This window comes from Rhinopithecus bieti, unplaced genomic scaffold, assembly GCF_001698545.2.
Source record: "Rhinopithecus bieti isolate Rb0 unplaced genomic scaffold, ASM169854v2 scaffold_21777, whole genome shotgun sequence".
Classification (NCBI taxonomy): Eukaryota; Metazoa; Chordata; class Mammalia; order Primates; family Cercopithecidae; genus Rhinopithecus; species Rhinopithecus bieti.
Window position 1 is genome coordinate 1,205,295 of NW_016810508.1, and position 20,043 is coordinate 1,225,337.

Genomic DNA, 20,043 nt, shown 5'->3' on the forward strand with positions numbered 1-20,043 from the left:
ATCCGTCTGCCTCCCACCTGGATGGAAACAGTCTGAGATACACACTTACCTACGTCTTCTTTCCCAGCATGGGACTTGAATGCTGCTATTGGTGCACATTTCTGCAGACGTGTCTCTGGCTCTCAGGATGCAGAATGTTGGGGGGTCCAGTGTGGGGGCTGCCAAAGGGGGTGTCATGTGCTCTGTGGATTTTTGTGTGATTGTAATGGTCCCAGCTGAAGTTCTCCTGTTTGTTGCAGTAAAACCTCTCTTCAGTGTCTGTTACCTTTCTATATATTCTTGGTGAAGGAGGGAGATAGTCATAAGGGCCCTGAATGAGGTAAGAAGAGAAGATGCTGTTCTCTGCTTCCTCCCCGCCACCAACATTCCTTCTGCCCTGTTTTTTCTGGCCAGCTCTACTCTGGGCTGTCCAAGCCTGTGAACCAGCCACACCCAGGATCTGTGTTGGAGCTCAGTCCCAGGCTGTTCTGGAAGAGTCGCCCAGAGGAGCCGTGTGGTCTCCCATTCAGCAACAGAGTATGAGATGGTTTCTCTGAAGGGCAGAGGGTCTAAGCACTGCCCCCTTCCTAGCATCTAAGGCTGAAATGCTGAATGATGCAATGAGAGGATTCCAGGGGAGTAAAGGAGCTGTACATGGGCTTGATTCTTCTCTCCCCAGCTGGTGGGCACAGCACCAGAGGTGGAGCTGGAGGCCAGGCCCTCCACTGACCCGCATGTACTCCACTTTGCAGTTGTACCCTGGGACACACTTCTATCTCAAAGTGTTATGAATTCCAACCACTGGACTCTACCCTACTTCTGACATAATCTTCTTGGGTTGATAGTAGCCTCTCTCATTACTGAATACTTCTTCTTATGGGTAGCCCTGGTTAGTCATTTTCTTTTAACTTTTTGTTTAAAGAAAACCTGTAGATATGAGCTTTCTGTCAGAGATGATCTCTCCAGGCCTGAGTCTAAACCGTTGACCCTCTGTCAGAGAATGAGGGCTGACTCTTGAATTTCAGGCGCTTTGACATTTACTGAGGGAAAGAAGGAGAATGGAAGGAGTGAGCATAAAGCACTGACCTGAGTGGAATGGCGGGTCGACTTGCCAGAGCCTGGAGATGATTACACTCTGTCAGCTTTGGGACAAGCTGTCCAATTTCCCAAAAACCAATTTGACAATTGTTGAGTGACCAATTTGCTGAATTAGAAGAATTTACTAATTTACCAAATTGTGTATTTCTTTTATGCATTTCTAAAGACTTGAGCAATTGGCATGGGCTGGGTTGGCAGGGCCTGAAAGAGTTTGGAGCAATGAGTCAGAAGCAATGGTCTCTGGGAACAACCCTGTAGGTGGCGCCACTCTCCAGACTGAGAGGGGCACTGGGTGGATGGTGGAGGGTTAGGGGAGGCTTCGCTGCAGAGATCTGAGCCTTGCTGACTCTACGGTTCCTGTTTTTAAAGCAATCCTTATTTTTTATCATCTTTGTTTCTCAAAAGTCAGTCAGCTCACCACTGTGGATTCTTCCCTGACTTCCTGGCCGTACACACTTCCCATCCTCACACCGCCTGACTTGCTTGGCTCTTCTCTCTCTCCTTCTCCTCCTTCACCCTGGAGCAACACCAAAGCCCTCTCGTGTCATCCTGTGGAGCACTGGCAGAACAGCACAGCCCTCTCCTTACTATTTTGTTCTTATGACCCTCAGATCTTCAGGGACTCACTTTCTCCCACAGCACTGTAGCCAAAAGAAAGATTTCTTTCCTAAGAGAGATTATGGTATTAGCTCTTCAAATACCATTAAATTTTTATTTTCTACACATAAACACATTCTTATGGTTTTGGAAAATGTATAAAACCAAAATTTTTGCAAACTCACTGTGATAGCCTTCATATATTAGACATTCAATCAATATTTTAGTGATTAACAAATCGGTGGTTTTTATAATGAGCCTCACCCTGTTATAACCAAATACTTGTGTCAGAGAAACTAGCTTGCTTTTATATCAAGATCATGGCCCTGGATTTTGATAATGCCACAGAAATATTGTCAAGCGTTGTTCAGTCGGCTCTGCTCTTTCCAAGTTGAGGTGAGCTAAGGGAGCCAACCAAAGGAAGGGTTGGTTTCCTGCTCCTTTTTTCTCCTCCCCTTAACTCTTTGCTTAAAAAACTCTCTGAGGCCATAAACTACTAGGACACAACTGCCTATTAATTAACCATTTATAACTAAGTTTCTGTTTATTTTTTGGACCAATAATTAATTTGATAGGGTTATAGGAAATCCTATGCTCCTGTAACTGAGAAGATACTGTCTAAACGTGGATCCAGATTGAGGAGGTCCTTTGGGGTCTGTTGCTTCTATCACTGACCCGACCCACATGGAGTCTCAAATTCAGACCTCTCAGAAAAAGGAAGAAAGGCTTCATCCACAGTGGGGATTAAAAACAAAACCCAGAAACATCTATTCATGGTCTTGGAATTGAACCTTAAGGCAAAGCCGGATCTCAGGTAAGATTGATAGATGGTGAACTTGTAGCCCACACCCCATTCCTGTTGATATGTTCCACCTCTTTCTATTGCTGGGGTGTGATTACTTCAAAGCCAGGAAGAGCTGCAATCTAATTTTAGAGGAATGCCCTTCTTGTACACATTGGTGAGTATATATCTTAATATATGATGTATTTATCTATATAATTTTAGTAGTTGTATAAGAAAAATTGGGATAGGTAAACAAAAGAGAGCAGCTGAAAAGTCTACCTATAAAGGCTTCAGGTTAACATAGTCAGTTATATTGCCTCTACCACAAATCTGTGGGGATGACTTTTATTTGTTGGGAAGGGTTGTCTTTGAATTTCCTGTTAAGTTTGGCATTTTAAATCTTTTTTTTTTTTTTTTTTTGACTCTTCTCCTGTGAAATATATATCTTGGAAACTTGGCTGTTTCTGTTTCCTGAGCTTCACAGTGAACCACAAAACCAGCAGTAACTGTAATCCACCTCTTAAAATGTAATCCCTTGGGACAGTTCTTCTCAATGGCAGAAAAAGAAACACTGTCCTGGCAGAGTAAGGGTGAAGATAAGGAGAGCGATGACCTATTCCTGTGCTTATCTGGGAGCACGTGTAGGTATGAGTAACAAGATCAAGAGATGCCAAGGGTGAAGGGAGATGTAGGAGCCCATGGATTGCGTGAGGGAAATATGGATCCTGTGAAGGACAAGCTGTTTTCTTTGTGTGGATGACCCAGATAAAGCAATGAAAATGGATAATAAGGACACTAAGGACAAGAGCCTTCCAAGGCATTAAGGCAAATGAGATTGTAGCATGGATACAGAAGAGAAAGGAGAGAGAGACAAAGTAGATGGAAAAGTAAATGACTCAAACCTTCCATTACTGAAAGTTCCAAATATTTCTTTAATGACTATCACCACATTGTAGGCCTTCATTTTTCACTGGTCAGCATTCCCTCGTCTTCTTTCTGTTCATAACAAAAGTGAGTTCCTCTTCTGACCACTAGAGGTCTCTAGAGAATCACGGATCAACGTTTGAAGCCTGATACCCTCTTGCTATCAACCACTCTAGGAGGTGGAAATGTTTATTTTTCCAACATGAATAGTCACCTAGTCACAAGAGATCCAAGGCCTGAGACTTAAATTTCTAAAAATTAAAAAATGTATATAGCTGCCTACTCAACTTCAAGCTACCTACTCAACTTCAAGCTGGCACTGACCATCATCCCTCAAATATGTCCCTTGCTATTTTGATGGTAGAAATTCTGCTATTACACAGAATAACAGCACTGCTTCTACTAAAAAGGCAAATGCTTTGGAAGCCTAATTTATACAATCATAATGAGTTATTTATACCATAGTATGAGTGACTCCGTTGGGCCTCTGCCATTGTGATTACAAAGGATGACAGATCAGGGTTGCTGGGGAGACAAGGAGGGCAATGAAAGAGGAGGTGAAGACAAATTTCATCTACTTCACACCATTGCAGCGGTCTGACCCCAGGTCCTCTTCCAACTTCCTCCCTCAGTAAGTGCTGCGGGTGTGTAACCCAACTCTGGGGTCAAGTGAACAAACTGCCCTCAGCTTCCTTAAGTCTTCCTGTTCAAGACAATGACTTCCAGACTTTCCTGGGACACTGACATTATCACCTCTGGAGTCCTTGATGTGACTCTCTTCCTGGTCACATGAACTGTAGCTATTTTGGGCGTGTCCAACATGTTTGACAGTGCCGGTGATGACAAGTGTACATTTCAACATTCCATTATTTAGAACACGCATGTAATTATTTGTAATGAATCACTGATGACATCTGGAGAACAATGAAGTCCTCTTTTAATGTTTGGACGGTTAGCTATGGGAAAGGTTTACTTTGATGGTCTTTCATTTTTATCTCAAGAATTTTGAATATTATTTCCTGTTGCATTCTGGTGTACATTAAGTTTTCCTACATTTATCCGTCCATCAAACATTTACTGAGAGTCTATTAATTTCCTCTTATACTGAAGGCTCTGTGAATATGAAGATGAATAGGAAGAATAGGGCAGGGTTCTCAAGAAGTTCATCAGTTGATAGGAGGGCAAGATATGTTGAGGCAGTTACGAAGTGCATGATAAATAGAGAAGTAAAAAGTGCATTGGGACTAGGAAAAAAATTTAAAAAAACTTCTAGAAAAATAAAGTTCATTTTCTCAGCTTGTTTGAAAGCCATCATCTGTTGTTGTTACTGTTTTTTTAATCAGGGAACAGTAGTCTGATAATTCACCTTGATGCCTTTGGTACATTTTTCAATTGCTTTTAGCTCTTTTAAAAGGTGCTTGCCACAGGGTGGAAGGGTAGAGTGTATGGAAGGCAATGTGGCCAGAGCCTACTGGTGTAACCCATTCCACAGGAGTGACCTCTCATCTGTTCAGAGGAAGACCAGCGGCCAGTAGGGTTGCCCGTGTTTTCACAGTGGATATCTTGGAGCTCCTGAGGTTGGTACTGCTGGAACACAGAATATTCCCTACTGAAGAGAATGTTATAAAGTGCCTATGTTCTTTACTTCTGCAATTTTCAAGGATTGTGCCCATCTCTCAGTAACCTAGCCTTCTTTTGAAGACTTGCTTACAAGACAGAAAATTAGGTGAGTGGCTGAGATTTAGAAGTGCGTATCTACCAAGGGGGAGAGAATAAACTGTCTTTTGAGCAGAGAGGTAGGGCAAAAGCTTACCACCTTCCTGGGTCCAGTATTCTTGGGAGACCATCTCTTCTGCTGAGGATGGCGTCCTGCAATGTGCTATGGGGTTTATTTCTGACTCAAAATAGTATTTGTATTCAGTTCTCTCAGTGGAGAGAGTGGGGAGAGCAAATTTCATTTCTTCGTTGTGCAAAAGGACACATGTATTTATAGTGAACAACTCCATTTGGCTTTTTACTTTTAGGTGGACATAGACTTCAGTTGATGCCAGATCCTCCTTTTTCCTTGGAGAATCATGTTTGTACTTTCTTAAATTACATGTATCTATCATTCTGCATTTTCTTTACTCTGATGCTCTTTTTGGAAACTTTTTTTTCAAACCTAGAAACCACAAAGTGAAACAACAGGGAACATGTTCTTACAACTGGGGAGTCAACATGACAAACATGTTTGGATGTCTGTTACATAGCTTGCTGTAGATCCAACTATTAAATAACTGAATATGGCCAGGCATGGTGGCTCACGCCTGTAATCCCAGCACTTTGGGAGGCTGAGCCAGGCAGATCATGAGGTCAGGAGATCGAGACCCTCCTGGACAACATGGTGAAACCCTGTCTCTACTAAAAATACAAAAATTAGCTGGGCATGGTGGTGGATGCTGTAATCCCAGCTACTTGAGAGGCTGAGGCAGGAGAATCTCTTGAGCCAGGGAGTTGGAGGTTGCAGTGAGCTGAGATTGTGCCACTGCACTCCAGCCTGGTGACAGAGCAAGACTCTGTCTCAAAAAAAAACAAAACAAAACAAAACAAAACATATATGAAGACTATAAGTAGGAAACTTACCCACCAAGAATTAAAAAAGAATTAAAAGGCTTTCTGAATCTAAGCTCTAACTTATTTTCAAAGCACTAATGTTGGTCAGTTGATATTTGTCACATGCAAGATGTGTTAGGCATTGTGAGATCAGATTATGGAGAATGTGGGAACCTGAGACTGACAATTGCCAGGTAAGCGTCTTCATGTTCCCTGAACAGAGGAAGGGATGTTGAGGTTGTCATGACATCACTCACAGAAGGCTCTTGCATCACTCTCCTCATCTCCCTTTCATTACTAGTAAGAATTAGAATCCCAGAGGCCTTTGGTTTGCTTTTCTGCTTCTATGCTTCAGGAGACCTGGTACCATGTAGTTATTAAATGAATGCCCATAAGGCCCAAAGCCTGGAATTATATTTATATCCTGTTGACATATATTTACATAGGTTGCTATCATTATCTGTTTTTGATCACCCTAAAGGGGCTTTGGAAATACAAGTATTATACATCATCATCTTTGAAGAACAATATCTTTCTTTCATGTCTTTGAATTTGGAGGTCTTAGAACCAACTTAGAACCCATAGGCGAAAATTACAAAACCTAGGTGTGGGGTTGGGGGGAAGCTGGAGAACAGAACAATGCCATTGACAACTTGATATTCCAAGAGCAGAGAAAGCTATTTCAGGATAGTTTTCTCATTTTGGACACCAAATGCCTGTCCAAATTCTGGAAAATGTAGCTTAGGGGTTGTATGAGTCCTGGGCAGCTCTTGATCTGAAGTTCCTCATCCTGGCCTTTGATCTCCCCCTCCTCTACTGTAGCCAGGATGGAGGGTAATGGAGTTGAGTTCAGATCAGCATTTGAAGTAATGCTGTCCTCACACTGTCCTCTGCTCAAGTTTACTCAGGTTCATTACAGGGGTGGGGTTAGAGGGCCATTTGTCTTGGGCCTCAGATTGAAGAAGGGGCCTCAAAGCTGAACTTTTAAATCTTTCTCCAAAAGATGGTGTGCATATGGTTATTAAAATTATTATTGGGACAAAAACACTTATTTGCTAAATGTAAATGTATGAAAATACCGTAATTTTGTAGCAGTATTTTAGCACATTTAAAAAATATATTAGAAGTGTCCAATTGTGGAATTGACTCAAGATGTCTCTCAGCTTCTGAGAAGCTCAGAATTTACCACCAAACAGCAGCCAGAGTGTGTGGTCCCTTGGGCTTTTGTCCCATGCTAAATGACCCAGCTGATAGAGCCTAAGAACAGATTAGATTCACCACAGTTCCTGATCTTTGAGTATGTGCTTCAAAGTGGGGTTTTTAACATCAGTTTTTAAACTTTGCTCTGCATGCTTGTTGGACACTGACATTTTTTGACTTATAAGAACTAATATTTTACCCATTGAAAAAGTACCCTGACTGGGCGACATTTCTAACTATTTAAATTGGGAGAAAAAGGCTGAAATGGCCAGAGTTCATGGAGAAAAAAGTGAAATAGGGTCTGCCAATATCTGTTAGTACTCCATAGGAACAAAGCAGTGGAAATGAAACTCAGCATTTGGGCTGTGCGTGTGTGCGTGTGTGTGTGCATGTGTGTGTGTGTGTGTGTGTGTCTTTGTGCAGTTGGCAGATCAACCCTAAACAGGCCTCGTGTGGCTGAGGCTTATGCATACACAAATCCAGGTGGTGGCCTCCAATTGCAAAAAAATTCTTTGTTTTGCCTTTCTCTGGGCAGAAAGTACTGCCAATAATATCTGAGTAATATCTGGGGCTCATTTCCATTTGGATGTGGAGACTTAGGTCTCTAAAACTTTCCAAAAAAAATGTCCGACTGGGCCAGTAGGGAAAGCCATGACGCAATCTTAGTGGACTCATTTATTCTTTGATTGCCATTTCCTGTAGATATCCGTGTTTATACATTACGAGGCATGATGTGCTTCATCTTATTATGGACTATTATTTTAATTTTTCCAATGATAAAATAGTGCCTTTTTTGTAGAAAATTTGGAGAACTGTATCCTATACAGAAGCTTAAAGGAAGCATGTATAATCTCAGCAACCAGTGTTATCTCATGCTGACTTAATTCTAAAAGGAATTTTAGTAATTTTTGTTACTTCTTTGTTAATTCTATGCAGATCATTCCATTGAAAATAATAATGACAGAAACATCAGAGTTTTAGGTTTGATTATCAAAACCTGTTTACTGTGACCCTAAAATACAACAGGGACCTGTGGGGATGCATCTGAATTCCAAAGGTCATGTGGATACATCCTCAAATCTTTTGTTTCTGTTTTAAAATGACAGTGATGGTAAATATTTATTGTTGACTGTGGATCATTGCCCTACATTTTTTATGTGAATCAACTGTTTTAATAATTACAAGAACCTTAAAGGAAAGTGCCATTGGTAGTAGAGTCCCATTTTACAGATGGAAAAATTGAGATGAAAGAGATTAAGTAACTTGGCCAAGGTTACAGGCTACTATGCAGTAGAGGTGAGTCAGCCCGTCTTCCAGAAACCCTGAGCATCTTCCCTTCTAAACTTGGAAGTGTTTAGTTTCTTCAACTAAGGGCATAACCAGGTCAGTCAGGATGTATTTGAGCACACGAAAGGGCAGCAAAACACATCTCTTTACTTTGATTCCTATAGAAACATGTCCCCTGTGTTAAGTGGTGACAAGCCGTGTGGGGGTTTTGCTCAGGCGACAGGCTGGAAATGCATGTGTGGCAGGCGGGCTTGTGAGATCACATCCGAAGCTGGCTGGATTCAGTTCAGTCCTTTGGAGTGTTGATTCAGATGAGGGGGAGAAGAGGCGAACCCCTCTTCTTTGGCTTAGAAGATTACGGATCTGTAACTTCAAAAGCTGTTTGCAATTTTATATTCGCGTCTCGCTGCCAAGGTGCTTGTCTTATCTGCACTCTGTTGGCTGGGGCCGTTGTGAGTAAGCTGGGCGGTTTCCTCCTGCATTTGGAAGGAAGTTGCAGGGGCAAGAAGGGGGGTGGGTGGTGGAGAGGTGAGTGTGGCTGAGAGGATGACACCAGCGGAAACAAGGGAAATAGGCTGGGAGGAGGGCCAGATGCGCAGGGTGTGTGAGAGTGAGCTCAGGGAGAGGAGAGGAAAGGCCCTTTCCTAGTCTGTGCTGATCTGGGAGGACGCATCATCTAAACCGGAAGAGCACATAACGGAGAGTCAGACAGACCTGCTTGGGGTTCTTGCTCGCTGGTTTTAAGGCTTTGTGACCTTGGTCAATTTACTAAACCTCTCTGGCCCACCTTCCTCTTCTGTACTGTTTACTGTATGGTCTGTTTTTTGCTAAGCTCAGGTGGTGATGTTGCTCTCAATACTCCATGCCCAGCTTGTTACAGAAGGAAGAATGCTGGTCTAGGAACAGGAGATCTGGGTGGATTTTCTGTCCTTATTCTTCATCAGCTCTCTGACCCTGGGCAAAACTAAGAACTTCTGTGACCTCCAGTTTCTCAATCTGTAAAATGGGTATAATAATACATACCCTTTTAACTTCACAAGGTTTCTGGGAGGCTCAAAGAAGATCAGGTGTTTGAAAAGATTTTGTGAACCTAAAAGGATTATACGATGAGCTGTTCTTGATGCTGGGTGAAAGGTGCAACTGAACACACAATACTGGTGGGCTGCTGGGTTCTCACTCAGGGATGGCAGAAAGGTTTCAGTTTGTGAGCCAGCTCTCATTGACTAGGAGTGGCTGCCTGCACCTCCATCTGGAGAAGAATCTTGAGCTTTGGCTGGGTTCTGTGGGAAAGAGTGCTGGTGTTGATTATTAATGTCTGTCATGGACAAAGGGGTCGAAGAAGTGGTTCTTGGATTGTGCATTTGCTCTTTGTGCTCCAGCCTAGTGATTTCTAAATTCAGTTGCTCATTTAGATTCTCCTGGTAAAAATGCCCCATCAGGCAGATTTCCCATTTCATAGGCCTGGATGAGACCTAGGGTAAAGGCAAGGAATCTTCGTTTTTTAAAGAAAGCTTTCCTTGCTGGTTATTTTGATAGTTGTGCAGGTGTGGAGAGGTGGGGCAGGCATCGAGTCACATGGGAGCTCTGGATGAGTCGCATGGAGCTCTGAGCATTGGAAGAATGGAGCACAGAAGAGTTAAGCAACTTTTCTAGACATGGTCATAAGTTTAAAAAATGTGGATCAGGCCTGTGGTTTCTAGTAGGTTGCCTAACTCTTTCTTCATTAAACAAATGGGTTGTATTGTCTGTTCTGATGATTCTCCCACTGGCTGCAGGCCTGATAGTTTTTCCTTGTGGTTCAGACAGCTGCTCCAAAAGGGTCAGATGCTGAGATCCATTGTCCACCCTGGCTCCTGCTCTGAATCGACATCAGTTTGCAACTAGTAGTTTCATAAATCAAGAAAAAGAAGAAAGGTAAATTAATGACTGTGTTAACTAGAGGGGCTCTGAAAATTCTGCTTTACATCTACTTATTTTGAATTTCGCTTTTATTATAATGAACTTTGAATTCCGCTTTTATTATAATGAACTTGCAAACACAGCATTGTAAAAGTATATGCACCTCCCAAAGATGCTGGGAAGCAGTTGATATTTCATCATTTAAGGTTGTGCCTGCAAGTAGCAGAGGTGCAGGAGGAGACAAATAAAAGGGATGCCTGCATCCTATTTCCATGAATTTCTGTCCTCTGAGCTGAAAGACAATTGACAAATTGGCTAATAAGACCTTGAAGAAAGAAGATACTTTAACCTTTAATTGAAAAATCCCCATTCCTTCTCATTCAAGAAGCAAAAGAAGAAACTATCATGATGGACACTCTGGTGCTAGCATCAGTCATTTTGATCACAAGACGTGGACCAGCCCACCTTGGAGCTCACCGTGGTGGTGGCCTGGTCCTCACGCAAGTTGTAATGGAGCTCTTGGAAATGGCTGTAGACTTTGCTGAGCAGGAGCAACTATGTCTCTGGTTCTTAAGGATTAAAAAGGTAAGGTTGCAGTTCTGGATGCTGGCATTACTTCAGGGCGACACACACACACACACACACACACACACACTCAGTACTGTAAGTCATCCTTTCTCTCGTATGGGGAGATGTGTACTTTTTTTTTTTTTTTTCTTCTTCTTGAGATGAAGCCAGACTGAAGAAGAAAGAACAGAAAAAATCACAGGCCCACAGCTTACGTGTCATTCATACAGGCAGGACTCAGGGCCTCGGCTTCTGCCAAAAGAAAAAGACAGTCTGCACACGATTTCTTGATAATACATAACGATTTCTACAGCAGCAAATGCTTTTAACTCTGCCCCATCTCTGCTCCATGAGCCTTGAAGGCATTGGAGTTTGAGACCGGTGAGTCAGACCTTTATCTGCCTGTACTTTCTGATAACTCATGTAAGAATGAAAACACACACATACACACACACAAACACAAAAAGACAAACACCAAACACCAAAGCATTCTGATATGAAACTCTGGTGCCCATTTCTCTGAGGCAGTACATCATTTTAAAGCTTTTAATTTCTAGAGTAAGGAGTACATTAGTTGTGCCAGATGAATATTCAAATTCCAGATACTCCAGGATTTATGCTGATTCTAACTTTGAGGGTTACACTTTTGAGTTTAATTTTGTCTTGTTTTAAGCATGGGAGTGAGGGGAAATACAGGAGTGCACAAGTAGGCAAAAGGGCAGGCATGATTGATGGCCATAGAAAGTCCTGACAAATTTGTAGTCAATATTGTTTGTCTAGAGAGGCTTGTGTGACAAAAGAAGTGTCAGCAGCCACTGAAGTCTCATTCTTCAGGACCCGGCCTCCGAGTTAGAATAGGGGGCTTGAGTGAAATACCTGTCATGCTTAATTGGAAAAATCACTCCAGATGAGTGAGAGAGGCTGACAGTTATGCATTACGGAGAGAATTTAGTGTGTCTTACAAGGTTGATACAGGCACCAAAAGTGACTGACTTTAGCTTTTCCCTATTAGGAAGGCCACTGGAAGGATAAAACCCAAGAAAAGAAGCTACTTCTTGCTTCAGATTCACAAGTGCTTGTAAAAGACTTCCACCTTCATTACTTTCATTGTCACTCTGGTCTTAACCTCAATTCTTTTTTTTTCTTAGGTTTTCATTCTGTCCTTGCTTTCTTAAATACCAGGGACAATTTCACTGGGCATACAGTGGAGGAAGGGAAACGGTAGACTGTTACTCATTCTCTCTCTGTCTCGCTCTCTATCCCTTTCTTTTTCTCTCTCTCTGTCTCTCTCTCTCTCTCTCTCTCTCTGAGTGTGAATGTTTGCCTGTCTTTGTGGAATTGGTCATGAACATTTCCAGCCATTGCTTCCAGTGCACAAAGGCTAAACTCACTTTATCATTTGGTAATTTGTTTATCTGTCAGCATCTCTTACCCTGAAATGATGAGGCTTTGAGAGAGCTGTGGTTTCTCATCCAGGTGAGGTCTGAGAGCCTATGGTTCTATAAGGGCTAGAGAGTTTGAGAGGGGAGATGGATAACTCGTTCTCTGAGTCCCGGGAGCCTGCTGTTTCAGGGCTAGCACCACCAACATTTAGACCCGTGGGTGCAATTTGGTCATGGGTCTCTTGAGTTTAATTTTCATCTTCCTGTTGTGTGTCTCAGCATTTTTCTCTGTAATTGCATAGATTTTTGAGAGGCTGAGGACAGCTGCTTTGGCTTGAAGCTTCTGAGCCTGTTTGGCCTCCAAGACTTCAGCCACCAATTTGTTATACAGCAATGCTTCCTTTGTGTTGTCCCTTGGTGATGTGTTGGGGTTGGTGGCATTTATGAAAAGGATGTGGCCTTCAAGGCTGCGTAATTCCAAACTTGCATAATTCAGGCCATATCCTGAATTCAGTCTTACAGTTCATTTGGCCTACTAGCCTTAAAGTTCTTTGATCCTCAGAAAGAATTTAAATTTGAGGCACTTATATTACTTCACATTTTGAGTGTGAAGAGACTATATGAATTTTTCATATTACACTATTTCGAAATTGTGTAAAATATGGCCACATTAGAATGTTCTATTGGGGTTTGTGACTGTTAACTCTCACAATTCTTAAAAGTATAATGTAATTCATAGAGTGAAGTATTCTAAATCCTACGCGTAGAAATGTGAGTCTAAATCTTTTGTAAATGAATGGGTAAGCTAACAAGACTTGGAAAGTATTTTGAGGTAAATGTTAGGGCTATTATTAATATCTGTATATGGTGCAGCCTGAAATGCCTCAGTAACAAATTCACTTAATTGAATTCAATAAAGATTTATTTAGTACCTACGAAGGGCCAGCCCAGCAGAATAGTAGACATTGGAGCTACCACAAGGATCAGGAATTGAAGTCAGTGAATTGAACTCGAGGACCCAAGAATGGTAAACTCAAGCCAGCCATGTGTGACCTTTGACATTGCAGAATGTATTTATCTTATTCTCTTACCTTTTAAACTTATTCTTTCATGAAGAAACATATAACACTGCCAATTGGAGTGAGGAGAAAAGTAAAAGTATTTAAGACATTTTTTGAGAATGTCCAACGGCAGAATGGAAAGTCTCTATGAATTTTTTTGTTCAAGTTTTAAGCATAACACTTTTAATTTTCGCTATTGAGGCTCCATACCACTTCCTAGCTGTGTGTCTTCGAGCAAGTCATTTAACCTGATTGTGCCTTCATCTTCCCTTCTGTTAAAAATGAAGAAAATAAAGGTGACTGTCATTAAGGGTTGTTTCAGGGATTGAGTTCACATTTGTTAAACTCTCAGAATATCCTGACATATTCTAAATAAATGGTACACTACTTTCAATAAATAATATCTTTAAAAAATGTCCTCATCTGTTTTTTTATTTTTTATTTTTTTGGTTTTAGTATGTATGGTATGCTTACGCAATGGGATATTTGTCTGTAATATCGAAGTCTTTCAATAGCAGCTCAATTTTCATTGTCTGGAATGGCAGACATTCTGGTCCTTGTCCAGAAAGTTTTAGAAGGTGGAATTTAATGTATTCTGAATACAGAACTCAATCCAGATATCAAATTGCCTTGGTGGGATTTACTTCTCTGGTTAAAGTATGATGCAGGTAAAGTTCCAATCCTGATTAATGCAGTTGTGGTCAAAGTTTAATTATATTTTGGAAATATAGTATTTAAGTGGCATCTATCACTTAAATACTATGATAAATGCTGAGCCCTATGGTGGTATTGATGGACCTGAAAATATGTTTTTTCAAGTGCTTTCACAAGTGAAAAAATGTAGCTAAAATGTTATTTCTCTATTCTATTTAAAATTAGGTTTCTTGGAAGAACGTTCATTTTCTGAAATAAACATCCCGTTGAGCCTGGTGGTATGTATAAATATGGATTCACTAAATGTGGGTTTGCTTAAAAACAAGATATACCCAATGAACTTTGCTTCCTTTTTTGATAGAGTGGGGAGACTGGTGGGGAGGGGAAATTCCACAGACAAATGTGTCTGGATTTCAGGAAGACGTTTGATAGAGCCTCTTATGACGTCCTTGTGGGAAATATGAAGGTATACAAGCAGGGTGATAGTGAAGCTAGGAGGCTTTGTGGCCAGTTGAACAGGGATATGTGAAGGGTACTGAATTCCAGTGGGTGCCACTTGGGAGGGAGGCTTCAGGGCTGTCTGTGGACCTCACCTTTTTGGCCATCTTGACCTGAGGTTTGGATGATCTCAATAGTGCGGAAAAATTAAGAACTCAGAACGAATAAGAATGTGAAGTTTAAATTAAATAAATCCTTCATTTTAGTTCAGAACTTTAGTGTGCATTTGTGCTGGGGGAAGATCTTACTCTCTGTGGGAGAAAGGCGAGGGTTTTTTGGTGGCTGTGGTCACCACGCGAATGACCAATGTGATACAACTGCTGTAAGAATTAAAGATGCCTTTTAATTCGAAATGATTTCGGTAATAAGGAGGCAGTAGTCCCACTCTGCCCTGCTATAGTCAGACTACATTTAGGGTGTTGTTCACTGCTAGCTATCGCATTTCGATTTTGTGGGGAGAGCTGCTACACAGCTGGAGTGAACCTGGGTAGTGAAAGGCCTGGAAAGCGACTTAATCAAGGAACAGTTGGAGGACCTGGGGACATTTTAGTTAGAGAAGAGCAAGCTGGGAAAGTGGACTAGTGACCTGATATCTGGTTTCAAATATTTAAAGGAAGGTCAAGTAGAACAGGGAGCAAACTGCTGCATCATCCGGTACCAAATATTGGGTAACAGGAGTGATTTAAGCAATGAGAGCTGTTAGATAATAGAATGATTTGCTCGTTGTTGGATGAATTTAAGGAGAGGGAACAGGAAGGCTGTTTAGGAAAGTTGTGGATGCCATATATCCGGAGGGCTGAAAGCATGGGCTTGGGAGCCGAGCAGATTGATGCTTGAGCGCTGGCCTTTCTAGTGGCTGAGTGACCTTGGGCAATGCATTTAATATCTCCATGATTCAGGTTTCTCATCTATACAATGCAGAAAACAATAGCACCTTTCTCCTGAGGTGGTTGTGAGGCTTTAAATGAAATAATTCATGTGAAATGCTTCTATTACCTGGCATTGAGTTAATAGTCAATAAATGACAGGTATTGCTATGACCAGTCCTGATGTGAGGGAGGGCTAAAATAGACACTTTCCTTCCCAAATCTTATATTTCATATTTCTGATCAATGTAAGGATTAAAAGGGACAAACGTATCTAGGTTATAGCCCTAGAAAGCCTTTAATTGCTTTTTTCCCCTTTGTTCTACTCAGTGCTCCTTTCAACTTCTTGAGGGGTACATCTTGGGGAAGAAGTGTCAATCTTCTTTTTCTCAAATACATGTAATTAAAACTAAAGTGGCAGTGTACTTGAGAAGGTGCACTCCATTCTGAGGACCCAGGGAGTGTGCTTTTGCTCATGTTCTTGAGAAATGGTAATCATGTTATGCAGAAAACCAGAAAAGGATATGCCTAAATTAAAATTGTGTCAGAGATTTTTATGCCTACCAATTTGTTATTGTTTCTATGCCTTGTGTTAATATGAGTTGAATAAGTATTTAAATAATTGTGCAATTAAAAAGAATTATATTCATTATTAGAGGAAAAAAGGCAAATGCAACAGAGGAGGCGTAACCACACAGTATGTTTTTATCCAACTTCCTGGTCGAATCCTGCCACAGTTTGCTGACAGTACACCCACGCCACATTTTTTGAGAGAAAAAACCATTTCCAGGAGCCTAGCTTTTCTTCATCCTTTCCCACAGCCACCTCCTGCCTCTAAAGTGCTTGAAGACACAGTAGGAAGGCACCAGGGGGCATTCTCAGACCATCTATTGTCAAGGAAATACAGCTGGGAAGTACAAAACAATTCTCCACTTTGGCCAGTTTTGGATGAAGTGGTGGTTTCTAACACACACTCAGAAACACTTGGAGTCTGAAAAGCTGCCATGCTAAATAAACTGCCATTCAACCTTGGGGTATCAGCAGCGACATTTGACTGAGTGACCCCAGTTCACAGGACAATCAAGGTTGTCCTCAGAAGCTGGGCAGGCAACATGGGCAAGCAGAGAAACCTGCCTGAAAATCCAGAGATGTGGGGATCTTGGTTCTAGCATTAACTGCTTTTGTGACCTTCAGCAAATTACTTTGTGCTTCAGATCTTTGTTTTCTCATCTGTTAAAAGGAAGATACGAAAGAATACATGAAGATCATTTTGAAGTCTAACTCTTGGTGGTGGAATTCCTTTCTTTTTTTGCTCTCCCCTTCCTTCCTGATGAAACTAAAGGAGAAACTGGGATATAGTAATACTGTGTTTGGAGTAGGTCTGCTCTGACCTTCCAGTGCTGAAGAGACAGTCTCTAAGGACTGGCAATGCATGCTGCTCATTGTGAGTTGAAAGCTGAGCAGCCAGGCTTTGAGTGGCTTTCAAGTTTATTCAGGCTTTTCTGACTTGGGCATGTTTACCTTCATAGTTGGAACAGCCATGGGATGTATACAGTCTAGCATCTTGGAACATGGACTCTACACAAGAATTCTGGAGAAAAAAATATGACATTTTTAGTGTTAAACAGAGATATTATGGAACATAGGTTAAAATTTTGCATGCATTTTTACTGTGAAAAAAGACTTTAAAATGTAGGGTCTGTAGTTGGATGCTTTGAGTTGTACTCTCGTATCTCCTAAGATTAGAATTATCTCTTTGTATTATTTGGAGTGTATTGGAGGGAAGTTTTAGGAAAGCTTGCCCCTTGGGGTACGTTTTGAATGTTTCTCAGGCTGGGTTCCCTTGAAGCAGTGCCTGAGGCAAGCATTCAGCTGCATGCAATTCCCTAAGGGCATGGCGTATTCTTTAGGGGGAAAAAACCTGCTAATAAGTGAGAGAAGCAGGAGAGGAAAGGGGAAAGAGCTGTACAATGATGTCCTCTTAAGGAATGTGATCTGATTCATTGTGTGCGTGTGGGTGGGTTCTGATGAATAATTCATACACAGAATTGACCCACCTCGAGGCACGGGGGCTGGAATTTTGTACACCCATATCAGTTGGTCGTCATTTACAGATATCCATGGGCGAAGCCTGAAAGGCGACAGTCTTCAGTCAGGAGGCAATTCCCCAGAGAAAGGAACAGTTATAAGCTGTATGTAGCCATGGTGTGCTGGAGTCAGCTCAACCACAGCTCACAAGCGCTGACTGCACAGCACTTCCCAAATGCCCGTTCTGAGACTTCACCCTGACAGCTTGCAGTCGGCCATGATGGAAGCATTACGTCATGAAAATCAACAAAAGCTACAAATCCCAGGCCTTACACTCCTGCAGGCAGCCAGATGTTAAACGTTTATCAGCACGGCCCTGGCCAACCTTCTCTGCAGTGAGAGGCTAGTGTCCTAGCTGGTGAAGGGAATCGGAGGAGGGCACCAACAGCATCTACTACATTGGAGGTACAAAGGATTTGCCCACAAATGATCTTCCCAACTAATTTGTAAGTTGGCAAAGCCATTCCTTTAGGGGTTGCCTTTCCTAGCCAGAAGAGGAGATGTATACACTATTGAGAATCATAGAACCAAGAATCCACCACACTCCAGTCTAAACAACTGATTATGTTTTGTAAGTGCAAGAGAAGAGCAGAGAGGAGGTGAGGAAAGAGTACGTCATCTGAATTACCTGCAGTAAGGGGCAAGAAAGGGCTCTGTTATATTGCCTAGGGACAGAATTTAAAATAGCTATGATGCTATAGTATTTTTTTGAAGATTTTTTTTCAGAATTTATTATTTAAAACACTGCACTTGACTGAGATGATTGATAGACTTTTTATTGTAAAATATTTATTAAGGAAAATTTCAAATATACATAAAAGTATATCTACAGCTAATGAAGAGTGTAATAAACCTTCACATACTCATCCCTCAGATTCAAAAATTATTAACTTATAGCCAATCTTGTTTCATTTATGCCTCTACTCACTTCCTTGTGGGAGCATGGGAAGTTTTGGAGACTTAGTTAATTGAATAAAAGTTGATTGTGGCTAGAAAAAAGCCAGAGGCTGGGTGTGGTAGCTTACGCCTGTAATCCCTGGACTTTGGGAGGCCAAGGCAGACAGATCGCTTGAGCCCAGGAGTTTGAGACCAGCCTGGGCAACATGGTGAAACCCTGTCTTTACTAAAAATGCAAAAATTGGCCGCACACGTTGGCTCACACCTGTAATCCCAGCACTTTGGGAGGCCAAGGCGGGTGGATCATGAGGTCAGAAGTTCAAGACCAGCCTGGCCAATATGGTGAAACTCTGTCTCTACTAAAAACACAAAAATTAGCTTGGTGTGGTGGCACGTATATGTAGTCCCAGCTGCTCAGGAAGCTGAGGCAGGAGAATTGCTTGAACCCGAGAGGTGGAGGTTGCAGTGAGCTGAGATCATGCCACTGAACTCCAGCCTGGGCGACAGAGTGAGACTCCGTCTCAAAAAACCAAACCAAACCAAACGAAAACCAAAACCAAACAAACAAATAAAAATGCAAAAATTAGCTGGGTGTGGTGGCGTGTGCCTGTAGTCCTAGCTACTTGGGAGGCAGAGGTAGGATGAACACACTTGAGCTTGAGAGGTCGATGCTGCAGTGAGCCATGACTGTGCCACTGCCCTCCTGCCTGGGTGGATAGAGCCAAGGTGCTTTCTCTCTCTCTCCACACACACACCAACAAAAAAAAAAAAAGACCGGGAGCCGGTGGCTCCAAGGGCTGTAATCCGCGGCAACTTTGGGAGGCCGAGACCGGGCGGATCACCGAGGTGCAGGAGATCGAGGACCATCCTGGCTAACACAGTGAAACCCGTCTCTACTAAAAAAAATACAAAAAACTAGCCGGCCGAAGGTGGCGGGGCTGCGATGTATCCCCAGGCCCCCCCTTAACCTTTTTTTGGGGAGGCTGAGTCAGGAAGAATGGCGTAAACCCGGGAGGCGGAGCATTTTTTTTTGGGCTGGGCAGTGAGCTGAGTCGCCGCCACTGCACTTCCAGCCCGGGCAATAGAGGAGACTCCCGTCTCAAAAAAAAAAAAAAAAAAGAAAAAAGAAAAGAAAAGAAAAGAAAAGAAAAAGGCAGATCTGGGGAATTTACCAAGGACTATGGGAAATGATTTGGCAGATGGAAGACACAGCAGCTAATGGACCACTTTCCTTAACCTATTAGGATTTACTAGGAATCATTAGAAGACACATGAAATGCATTACATGAGACCCGTATTCTGATTAACCTCACAATTTTTATCTCCAGCTCTTCCTAAAATGAAGAACCAGTGATGAAAAGAAGAGTTACAAAGTTCCTATAAAAGGAACTCAATACTTCTTCACTCTCTGAATACTTCTTTTTCCCCTGGGCTTTCTCTTTCTCTTTAGGTAGACAAGAGAAAAGTGTCAAGACAATTTCTGAGTACAAATTCTAAATGATATTCCATCCTAAAGCAAGGCATGTTGCCACCATAACAAGATAAGGATCTTAATTCTTATTTGATGGGCAAAGAAATGTTATTAGAAAACAGAAGCAAGCTTGGACGTTCTTGTGATAGGTTTACTGGACTTACAGTGATGGATTATGGCCTATATACAATATTCACTT

The 20,043-nt window shown here is 41.9% G+C and overlaps 1 long non-coding RNA gene across 2 annotated transcripts in view; it reads left to right on the forward strand.

Moving 5' to 3' along the window:
• The first annotated feature begins 2,918 nt into the window (after positions 1–2,918).
• The window catches only part of LOC108542271 (uncharacterized), a 33,021-nt gene continuing 15,896 nt past the window's right edge, over positions 2,919–20,043 (forward strand). Inside the window, exons 1-4 of one of the 2 annotated variants that reach the window (XR_001889210.1) lie at positions 2,919–4,013; positions 10,264–10,375; positions 10,746–10,945; positions 14,250–14,302. This is a non-coding gene — a long non-coding RNA (uncharacterized LOC108542271). The remainder of the gene's footprint in view (positions 4,014–10,263; positions 10,376–10,745; positions 10,946–14,249; positions 14,303–20,043) is intronic. The other variant, XR_001889211.1, reaches the window with a different exon arrangement.